Source organism: Odocoileus virginianus, chromosome 3 (assembly GCF_023699985.2).
Source record: "Odocoileus virginianus isolate 20LAN1187 ecotype Illinois chromosome 3, Ovbor_1.2, whole genome shotgun sequence".
Taxonomy (NCBI): domain Eukaryota; kingdom Metazoa; phylum Chordata; class Mammalia; order Artiodactyla; family Cervidae; genus Odocoileus; species Odocoileus virginianus.
In genome coordinates this window covers 1856589-1867458 of record NC_069676.1, presented here as the reverse complement: position 1 = coordinate 1867458, position 10870 = coordinate 1856589, and positions in this window count along the sequence as shown.

The following is a 10870-nucleotide window of genomic DNA, read 5'->3' as shown; positions in this document are numbered from 1 at the left end:
CCCCTTTTCTAACTATTAAAATTGAATTTTATAAAAATGTTTAAAATTAAGTGGATGTTAGCTTGAGGGGGAATGGTTTACTGTAGAAAGTTTCACACTGCTGAAATGTCGCAACAAAAGCATAGTGCTTGTAACAGTTCAACAGCTCATGGCTACTCATTCTTGCCTCTGAAGCAGGTCAGCATTGAAGGCGGTATGGAAAAGCCTGCATGTGTATTCAATTCTTTTTTTCTTCTCCTTCCCTCTCCCCCTGGGCCCGGCCACTTCCTCACTCACTCAGCCTCTTTTCTTCAGTATGTGGTCAGATCAGTTCAGTTGCTCAGTCGTGTCCAACTCTTTGTGACCCCATGGACTGCAGCACACCAGGCTTCCCTGTCCATCACCAACTCCCAGAGCTGGCTCAAACTCATGCCCATTGAGTCGGTGATGCCATCCAACCATCTCATCCTCTGTCATCCCCTTCTCCGCCTGCCTTCAATCTTTCCCAGCATCAGAGTCTTTTCCAATGAGTCAATTCTTCACATCAGGTGGCCAAAGTATTGGAGTTTCAGCATCAGTCCTTCCAATGAATATTCAGGACTGATTTCCTTTAGGATTGACTGGTTTGATTTCCTTGCATTCCAAGAGATTCTCAAGAGTCTTCTCCAACACTACACTTCAGAAGCATCAATTCTTCAGCACTCAACTTTCTTTATAGTCCAACTCTCACATCCATACATGACTACTGGAAAAACCATAGCCTTAATTAGATGGACCTTTGTTGACAAAGTAATGTCTCTGCTTTTTAATATGCTGTCTAGGTTGGTCATAACTTTCCTTCCAAAGACAAGCATGTTTTAATTTCATGGCTGCAGCCACCATCTGCAGTGATTTTGGAGCCCAAAAATATAAAGTCTATCACTGTTTCCACTGTTTCCCCATCTATTTGCCATGAAGTGATGGGACCAGATGCCATGATCTTAGTTTTCATGATTAGTATGTGTAGCTTGAAGCTAATTTGTACTACTGAATATCTGACTGGAGTCACAGATGCAGAATCTGTATTGTTCTTACTGAACACTTCTAGTGATGTCTGCATATTGTGCAGAGACATCTGCAAACTGGGCCCAAGTTTTCTTTTCCTTTGTCCATTGATGAGAGGGAACTCCTTATGAAGCCATGAGTGCAGGCAGTGAGAGATAAGGCAGTATAGTATGGGTGGGAATCATGGAACCACTGACAGAATAATGGATAAATAAATTGTACTGAAGTCACACAATGTCATCCTAAAGAACAATGAAATTTAAGAACTTTAGTCATATCTATTAAGATAGATGAATGTTCCAAACAAGGTGATGAGCAAAACATAGAACTATGTGAGACTAGCAGATATTTTAGGGAACCATATTTGTAATATTTGTTTTTAAAAAGCAATGGAATAATAAAAAATGAATCTAGGAGAATGGTTATCACTGCTGTGTGTGTGGAGGGGGGGTGTTGAGGATTGCATTGAGAATGGAGATAACAAAAAAAAATGACAATAATAGAATAATAATGTCTATTACTTGTATAGCATTTACAATTTGCCAGTGTTCTAAGTGTTTTTTATACTTTAGCTCATTTAATCCTCACAAGTCAATAGGTAGTTACTAGTACTTTCTGTATTCTACAAAAGAGACTAACCATTATACAAATATTTCCTAAATTAAAAAATAAATAAACAAATGAAACCATAGATAAAACTTATTGATATTTAATATCTTAAATATCAACAGTAGAAAAATAGCAGCATAAGTTTGCCTTTGCTTTATTTAACTTGAAATTGTAGAGGTGAATTCCAGGAGAAACAAAGGAACATGAAAGAAGTTTCCTCTAGATATGGCACTCCACTGTAAAGAGGAGTTGTGTAGGGCCCTGCCTTTTGATGATAAAACCTTCCCCTCCTATTTTGTGTATATACTACAGGCAAGCATTTTTTTATAGAAAGAATTTACTAAAAAATATAATTAGAATAAAAATATATGACATTTAACTGGTCTCTGAATGACTTTTTTATGTTTTCCTCACAGGCATAAATGACAGAAAATATTGTGATACAAAAGTTACAAAAGTATTTTAAAGTTTTGAATATCATGAAAACTTATAAGGAAAATTAAAAGACTAATAAAATATTCAAATGATTCAAAATATGAAAGAAACACAAATGTCTTGTTAAGGAATAAATAAAACAGATAAGATCATGGCTGTCATAGAAATACAAAATGAATGCATGTCAAAGATTTTATTTAACTTATTAACTTATTCAGGAACAAATAAGATTTTAAAATCAGCTCAAAGGAAAATGCAAAGGATCACAGTTACATTGGAAAATACAGAATACTGAAATAAATTTACAATTAGATGCACAAAGTTCTATAGGAATGGAGAATCAATTCCCAGACTTATTCTTAATGAGATGGGAATACCAGAATATCAGACCACCTTACCTGCCTCCTGAGAAATCTGTATGTGGGTCAAGAAGCAACTGTTAGAACTAGACATGGAACAACGAACAGGTTCCAAATTGGGAAAGGAATACATCAAGACTGTATACTGTCACCTTCGTTATTTAACTTATATGCAGAATACATCATGAGAAAGGCCGTACTGGACGAAGAACAAGCTGGAATCAAGATTGCTGGGAGAAATATCAAGAACCTGAGATAAGCAGATGATACCACCCTTATGGCAGAAAATAAAGAGCCTATTGATGAAAGTGAAAGAGGAGAGTAAAAAAGCTGGTTTAAAACTCAACATGCGAAAAACTAAGATCATGGCATCTGGTCCCATCACTCATGGCAAATAGATGGGGAAACAATGGAAACAGTGACAGACTATTTTCTTGGGCTCCAAAATCACTGCAGATAGTGACTGCAGTCATGAAATTAAAAGATGCTTGCTCCTTGGAACAAAAGCTATGACCAACCTAGATAGCATATTAAAAAGCAGAGACATTACCTTGCCGACAAAGGTCTGTATAGTCAAAACTATGGCTTTCCAAGTAGTCATGTATGGATGTGAGTGTTGGACTATAAAAAAAGCTGAGCACTGAAGAACTGATGCTTTTGAACTGTGGTGTTGGAGAAGACTCTTGAGAGACTCTTGGACTGCAAGGAAATCAAACCAGTCAATCCTAAAGGAGATCAGTCCTGAATATTCATTGGAAGGACTGATGCTGAAACTGAAGCTCCAGTCTTTGGCCACCTGATGCAAAAAACTGCCTCAATGGAAAAGAGCCTGATGCTGGGAAAGATTGAAGGCAGGAGGAGAAAGGGAAAATAGAGGATGAGATGTTTGGATGATATCACTGACTCTATGGACATGAGTTTGAGCCAGCTCTGGGAGTTGGTGATGGACAGGGAAGCCTGGTGTGCTGCATTCTTTGGGGTCACAAAGAGTTGGACATGACTGAGTGACTGAACTGAACTGAAATAAGATCATGTTACATTATTAACAAATTTTTACAACTTTCAAGACTGTGAAATGGCTGAAAGACAATGAAAGGGTTAAATAGCCCAGAACATTCAATAAACTTCTCTGTGCATTTCAAAGTCCATCTAATTTTTTTCCTATAACTTTCAGAGATAATCAGGAAAAGTAAGGGCTAATTTTTTTTTACAAAAAGGAAATATAAATAAATGAAAATAAGCATATGAGAAAATGTAGTATAAATTAACAAAATCCTAATTTTACTATGAAAATATTTAAACACATAAGGCTCTTTTGCTTAAAAGTAGAGTTAAATCATATTGGGCCTGGCCTCATTTTTAATATAAACTATTATTTTAAATAGTTTCAATTTATAGAAAAAATTTAAGAATAGTACAGTGACCATATAACTCATATTATATTATGAACATCTTGTATTTCACACTAAGGCACCAATATCGATAAACTGTCATTAACTAAAGTTAACACTTTATTCACAACAATTTCATTTTTGTTATTACTCAGTCACTCAGTCATGTCTGACTCTTTGCAACTCCATGGACTGAGGAATGACAGGCTTCTCTGTCCTTCACCATCTCCTAGAGTTTGCTCAAACTCATGCCCATTGAGTCAGTGATGCCATCCAACCATCTCATCCTCTGTCACCTCCTTCTCTTCCTGCCTTCAATCTTTCCCAGCATCAGAGTCTTTTTCACTGAGTCAGTTCTTCACATCAGGTGGCCAAAGTATTGGAGTTTCAGCTTCAGCATCAGTCCTTCCAATGAATATTCAGGACTGACTTCCTTCAGGATTGACAGGTTTGATCTTGCAGTCCAAGGGACTCTCAAGAGTCTTCTGCCAACACCACACTTCAAAAACATCAATTCTTTGGTGCTCAGCTCTCTTCATAGTCCAACTCACATCTGTACATGACTACTGGAAAGCCATAGCTTTGACTACATGGATCTTTGTCAGCAAAGTGATTTCTCTGCTTTTTAATATGCTATCTAGTTGGTCATAGCTTTTTTTCCAAGGAGCAAGTGGCTTTTTATTTCATGGCTATAATCATTATCTGCAGTGATTTTGGAGTCCAAGAAAATAAAATCTGTCACTATTTCCATTCTGCCATTTCTATGAGCCATGAAGTGATGGGACTGGATGCTATGATCTTATTTTTTTTTTTTTTTTGAATGTTCAGTTGTAAGCCAACTTTTTCACTCTCCTCTTTCACCTTCATTAAGAGGCTCCTTAGTTCCTCTTAGCTTTCTTCCATTAGGGTGGTATCATCTGCATATTTGAAGTTATTGATATTTCTCCTGGCAACCTGGGTTCCAGCTTGAGCTTCATCCAGCCTGGCATTTTATATGATGTAAGTCAAATAAGCAGGGTGACAATATACAGCCTTGATGTACTCCTTTCCCAATTTGGAACCAGTCCATTTTCCATGTTAAGTTCAAACGGTTGCTTTTTGACCTACATATAGGTTTCACAAGAGGCAAGTAAGGTGGTCTGGTATTCCCATCTCTACGAATTTTCCACAGTTTGTTGTGATCCACACAGTCAAAGGCTTTGGTGTAGTCAGTAAAGCAGAACTAGATGTTTATGTGGAATTCTCTTGCTTGTTCTATGACCCAACAGATGTTGGTAATTTGATCTCTGGTTCCTCTGCCTTTTCTAAATCCAGCTTGTATGACTGAAAGCTCATGTACTATTGAAACCTAGCTTGAAGGATTTTGAGCATTACTTTGGTACCATGTGAAATGATTGCAACTGTGCTATAGTTAGAACAGTCTTTGGCATTGCACTTCTTTGGGATTGGAATGAAAACTGACCTTTTCCAGTCCTGTGGCCGTTGCTGCGTTTTCCAAATTTGCTGTCATATTGAGTGCAGCACTTTCACAGCATCATCTTTTAGGACTTGAAACAGCTCAACTGGAATTTCATTACCTCCACTACTTTTGTTTGTAGCAATGCTTCCTAAGACCCACTTGACTTCACACTCCAGAATGTCTGGCTCTTTGTGAGTGATCACACCATTATGGTTATCCAGGTCACTAACACATTTTTTTGTACAGTTCTTCTGTGTATTCTTGCCACCTCTTCTTAATATCGTCTGCTTTTGTTAGGTCCATATTTTTTCTGTCCTTTATTGTGCCCATCTTTGCATGAAATGTTCCCTTGGTATCTCTATGTTCTTGAAGAGATCTCTAGTCTTTTCCATTCTGTTGTTTTCCTCTATTTCTTTGCACTGATCACTTAGGAAGGCTATCTTATCTCTCCTTGCTATTCTTTGGAACTCTGCATTCAGATGGATATATCTTTCCTTTTCTCCTTTGCTTTTTGCTTCTCTTCTTTATTCAGCTATTTGTAAGGCCTTCTCAGACAACCATTTTACCTTGTTGCATTTCTTTTTCTTGGGGATGGTTTTGATCACCGTGTCTTATACAATGTTATGAACCTCTGTCCATAGTTTTTCAGGCACTTTGTCTATCAGATCTAATCCCTTAAATCTATTTGTCACTTCCACTGTATAGTCATAAGGGATTTGATTTAGGTCATACCTGAATGGACCAGTGGTTTTCCCTACTTTCTTCAGTTTAAGTCTGAATTTTGCAATAAGGAACTCATTATCAGAGCCATAGTCAGCTCCTGGTCTTGGTTTTGCTGACTGTATAGAGCGTCTCCATCTTTGGCTGCAAAGAATATAATCAATCTGATTTTGGTATTGACTATCTGGTGATGTCCATCTGTAGAGTATTCTCTTGTGCTGTTGGAAGAGGGTGTTTGCTATGACCAGTGTGTTCTTTGGCAAAATTCTGTTAGCCTTTACCCTGCCTCATTTTGTACACTTTGATCTTAGACTTCCAGCATCCAGAACCATGAGAAATAGGTTTCTATTGTTTAAGCTTCTGTCAGGGCTGTAGTAGAAGTACATGCACTCATCTCTTATGCAAGAACACCAAAATCACAACTAGCTGTTGAACAATCATTGACAGGAGACTATCGGAACCCACGAAAAAAAAGATAGCCCCCATCCTAGGGCACAGGGGAATCTGCAACAAGACAGTAGGAAGGGCACAACTGAGTTTAAGCTCAAACCTCATACCTGCCAGAGATGCTTGGAGGGCATAAACAAAACCTTGTGCGCACCGTGGCCCCCACAAGAGACGGAGCCAGACCTGCCTTTGAGAGTCTGAGGGTCTCCTGCAGGGACATGGGTCAGCAGTGGCCTGCCATGGGGACAGGGACTCTGGCAGCTTCAGTCCTTGAGGCGCAGCATGTGGCATAAGTCATCTTGAAGATCACCATTAGCCCCACTAGAGAGCTACCTGGTAGTGATCCACAAACTGGAGAATAATTATACCAAAGAAGTTCTCACACTTTTGGGAACATTCTAGGCCTCACAATAGACTTCCCAACCTGGGAATCTGACAAAGGGACAGAGCATCCCTAGGGAATCTGACTTTAAAGGTCAGTGGGATTTGATTACAGAACTTTCACAGAACTGGGGAAACAGAGACTCTTGGAGGGCACAAACAAACCTTGTGCTCACCAGGAGCCAGGAGAAAGGAGCAGTGACCCCACAGAAGACTGAGTCAGACTTGCCGGTGAGTGTTCAGGAGTCTCTGACAGAGGCGTGGGTTGACAATGGCCTGCTCCCAGGACAGGGGCACTGACTGCAGCAGTCCTGGGAGGCGTGGTGTGTGGCATAAATCACAAGCTGAAATCAAGATTGCCAGGAGAAATATCAACAGCCTCATATATGCAAATGATACTACTCTAACGGCAGAAAGTGAAGAGGAACTAAACAGCCTCTTGATGAGGGTGAAAGAGGAGAGTGAAAAAGCTGGCTTAAAACTCAACATTCAAAAAACTAAGATCATGGAATCAGTCCCATCACTTCCTGGCAAGTAGAATGAGAAAAAGTAGAAGCAGTGACAGATTTTATTTTGGAAGGCTCCAAAATCACTGCAGATGGTGACTGTAGCCATGAAATTAAAAGATGCTTGCTCCTTGGAAGGAAAACTATGACAAACCTAGACAGCCTTTTAAAAAGCAGAGACATCACTTTGCTCTTAAAGATCCATAGAGTCAAAGCTATGGTTTTTCAGTAGTCATGTGCATATGTGAAAGTTGGTCCATAAAAAAGGCTGAGTGCCAAAGAACTGATGCTTTTGAATTGTGGTGCTGCAGGAAAAAAACTCTTCAGAGTTCCTTGCACCTCAAGGAGATCAATCCTAAAGGAAAGTCAACCCTAAAGGAAATCAAACTTCAATATTCATTGCAGGGACTGATGCTGAAGTTGACACTCCAATAGTTAGGCCAGTCGATGTGAAGAGATGACTGACTGGAAAAGACCCTGATGCTGGGAAAGACTGAAGGCAAACAGCAGAGCATGAAATGGTTAGACAGTATCACTGACTCAAGGGACACGAACTTGAGTAAACTCTTGGAGATACTGAAGGACAGGGGAGCCTGGAGTGCTGCAATGCATGGGGTCACAAAAAGTCAGACATGAGTTAGTGATTGAACAACAGTCTGGCCCAAGATTTCTTGTTGTGCCTTTACGTGTGTACTAAGTCGCTTCAGTCGTGTCAGACTCTGTGCAACCCTATGTACTGTAGCCCACCAGACTCCTCTGCCCATGGAATTCTCCAGGCAAGAAATCTGGAGTGGATTGCTGAACACTCCTCCAGAGATCTTCCCAACCCAGCGAGTAAACCCATATCTTCTGCACTGGCTGGCAATGCAATGCTCCTGTATTGGTGGGCAAGTTCTTTACCACTAGCGCCACCTTGGAAACCCTTAAATGCCTTTACATTTAAACCAATTCGAACAGTCCTGTCTTCTAGTAACAGGCAAATTTGGCCCTGGAGTATGGAATGAAGCAGGGCAAAGGCTAATAGAGTTTTGCCAAGAGAACGCATCGGTTATAGCAAACGCCCTCTTCCAACAACACAAGAGAAGACTCTACACATGGACATCACCAAATGGTCAACACTGAAATCAGATTGATTATATTCTTTGCAGCCAAAGATGGAAAAGCTCTATACAGTCAGCAAAAACAAGACCACGAGCTGACTGGGGCTCAGATCATGAACTCCTTATTGCCAAATTCAGACTTAAACTGAAGAAAGTAGGGAAAACCACTAGACCATTCAGGTATGACCTAAATCAAATCCCTTATGACTATACAGTGGAAGTGAGAAATAGATTTAAGGGACTAGATCTGATAGATAGAGTGCCTGATGAACTACGGACGGTGTTTCGTGACATTGTACATGAGACAGGGATCAGGACCATCCCCAAGGAAAAGAAATGCAAAAAGGCAAAATGGTTGTCTGAGGAGGCATTACAAATAGCTGTGAAAAGAAGAGAAGCAAAAAGCAAAGGAGAAAAGGAAAGATAGTCCCATTTGAATGCAGAGTTCCAAAGAATAGCCAGGAGAGATAAGAAAGCCTTCCTCAGTGATCAATGTAAAGAAATAGAGGAAAACAACAGAATGGGAAAGACTAGAGATTTCTTCAAGAAAATTAGAGATATCAAGGGAACATTTCATGCAAAGATGGGTTCGATAAAGGACAGAAATGGTATGGACCCAACAGAAGCAGAAGATATTAAGAAGAGGTGGCAAGAATACACAGAAGAACTGTACAAAAAAGATCTTCATGACCCAGATAATCATGATGGTGTGATCACTCACCCAGAGCCAGACATCCTGGAATGTGAAGTCAAGTGGGCCTTAGAAAGCATCACTACGAACAAAGCTAGTGGATGTGATGGAATTCCAGTTGAGCTATTTCAAATCCTGAAAGATGATACTATGAAAGTGCTGCACTCACTATGCCAGCAAATTTGGAAAACTCAGCAGTGGTCACAGGACTGGAAAAGGTCAGTTTTCATTCCAGTCCCTAAGAAAGGCAATCCCAAAGAATGTTCAAATTACCGCACAATTGCACTCATCTCACACGCTAGTAAAGTAATGCTCAAAATTCTCCAAGCCAGGCTTCAGCAATACGTGAACCATGAATTTCCAGATGTTCAAGCTGGTTTTAGAAAAGGCAGAGGAACCAGAGATCAAATTGCCAATATCCGCTGAATCATCGAAAAAGCAAGAGAGTTCCAGAAAAACATCTATTTCTGCTTTATTAACTATGCCAAAGCCTTTGACTGTGTGGATCACAATAAACTGTGGAAAATTCTGAAAGAGATGGGAATACCAGACCACCTGACCTGCCTCTTGAGAAATCTATATGCAGGTCAGGAAGCAACAGTTAGAACTGGACATGGAAGAACAGACTGGTTCCAAATAGGAAAAGGAGTATGTCAAGGCTGTATATTGTCACCCTGCTTGTTTAACTTATATGCAGAGTACATCATGAGAAATGCTGGGCTGGAGGAAGCACAAGCTGGAATCAAGATTGTAGGGAGAAATATCAGTAACCTCAGATATGCAGATGACACCACCCTAATGGCAGAAAGTGAAGAAGAACCAAAGAGCCTCTTGATGAAAGTGAAAGAGGAGAGTGAAAAAGTTGGCTTAAAGCTTAACATTCAGTAAACTAAGATCATGGCATCTGGTCCCATCACCTCATGGGAAATAGATGGGGAAACAGTGGAAACAGTGGCTGGCTATTTTGGGGGGCTCCAAAATCACTGCAGATGGTGATTACAGCCATGAAATTAAAAGATGCTTGCTCCTTGGAAGAAAAGTTATGACCAACCTAGACAGCATATTAAAAGGCAGAGACATTACTTTGCCAACTAAGGTCCATCTGCTCAAGGCTATGGTTTTTCCACTGGTCATGAATGGATGTGAGAGTTGGACTGTGAAGAAAGCTGAGCACTGAAAAATTGATGCTTTTGAACTGTGGTGTTGGAGAAGACTCTTGAGAGTCCCTTGGACTGCAAGGAGATCCAATCAGTCCATCCTGAAGGAGATCAGTCCTGGGTGTTCATTGGAAGGACTGATGCTGAAGCTGAAACTCCAATACTTGGCGACGTCATGCAAAGAGTTGACTCATTGGAAAAGACCCTGATGCTGGGAGGGATTGGGGGCAGGAGGAGAAGGGGACGACAGAGGATGAGATGGCAGGATGGCATCACCGACTCGATGGGCATGAATCTGAGTAAATTCTGGGAGTTGGTGATGGACAGGGAGGCCTGGCATGCTGCGATTCATGGGGTCGCAAAGTGTCGGACACAACTGAGCGACTGAACTGAACTGAGTCCTAATGGGTAAAGTGCTAGCTCATTGTGGTTTTGATTTACAATTCCCTAAGGTTAGCAATGTGTACTGTTGCACTTGACTGTTTTTGCTTTGAAATGATCTTTGTAACACTGTGATCCCAGATCTCTTTCTCATATTATTTTCCTGGTACCTAATAATTCATCTCTTTATTTTCTCCCTTAAGCTGTTGTT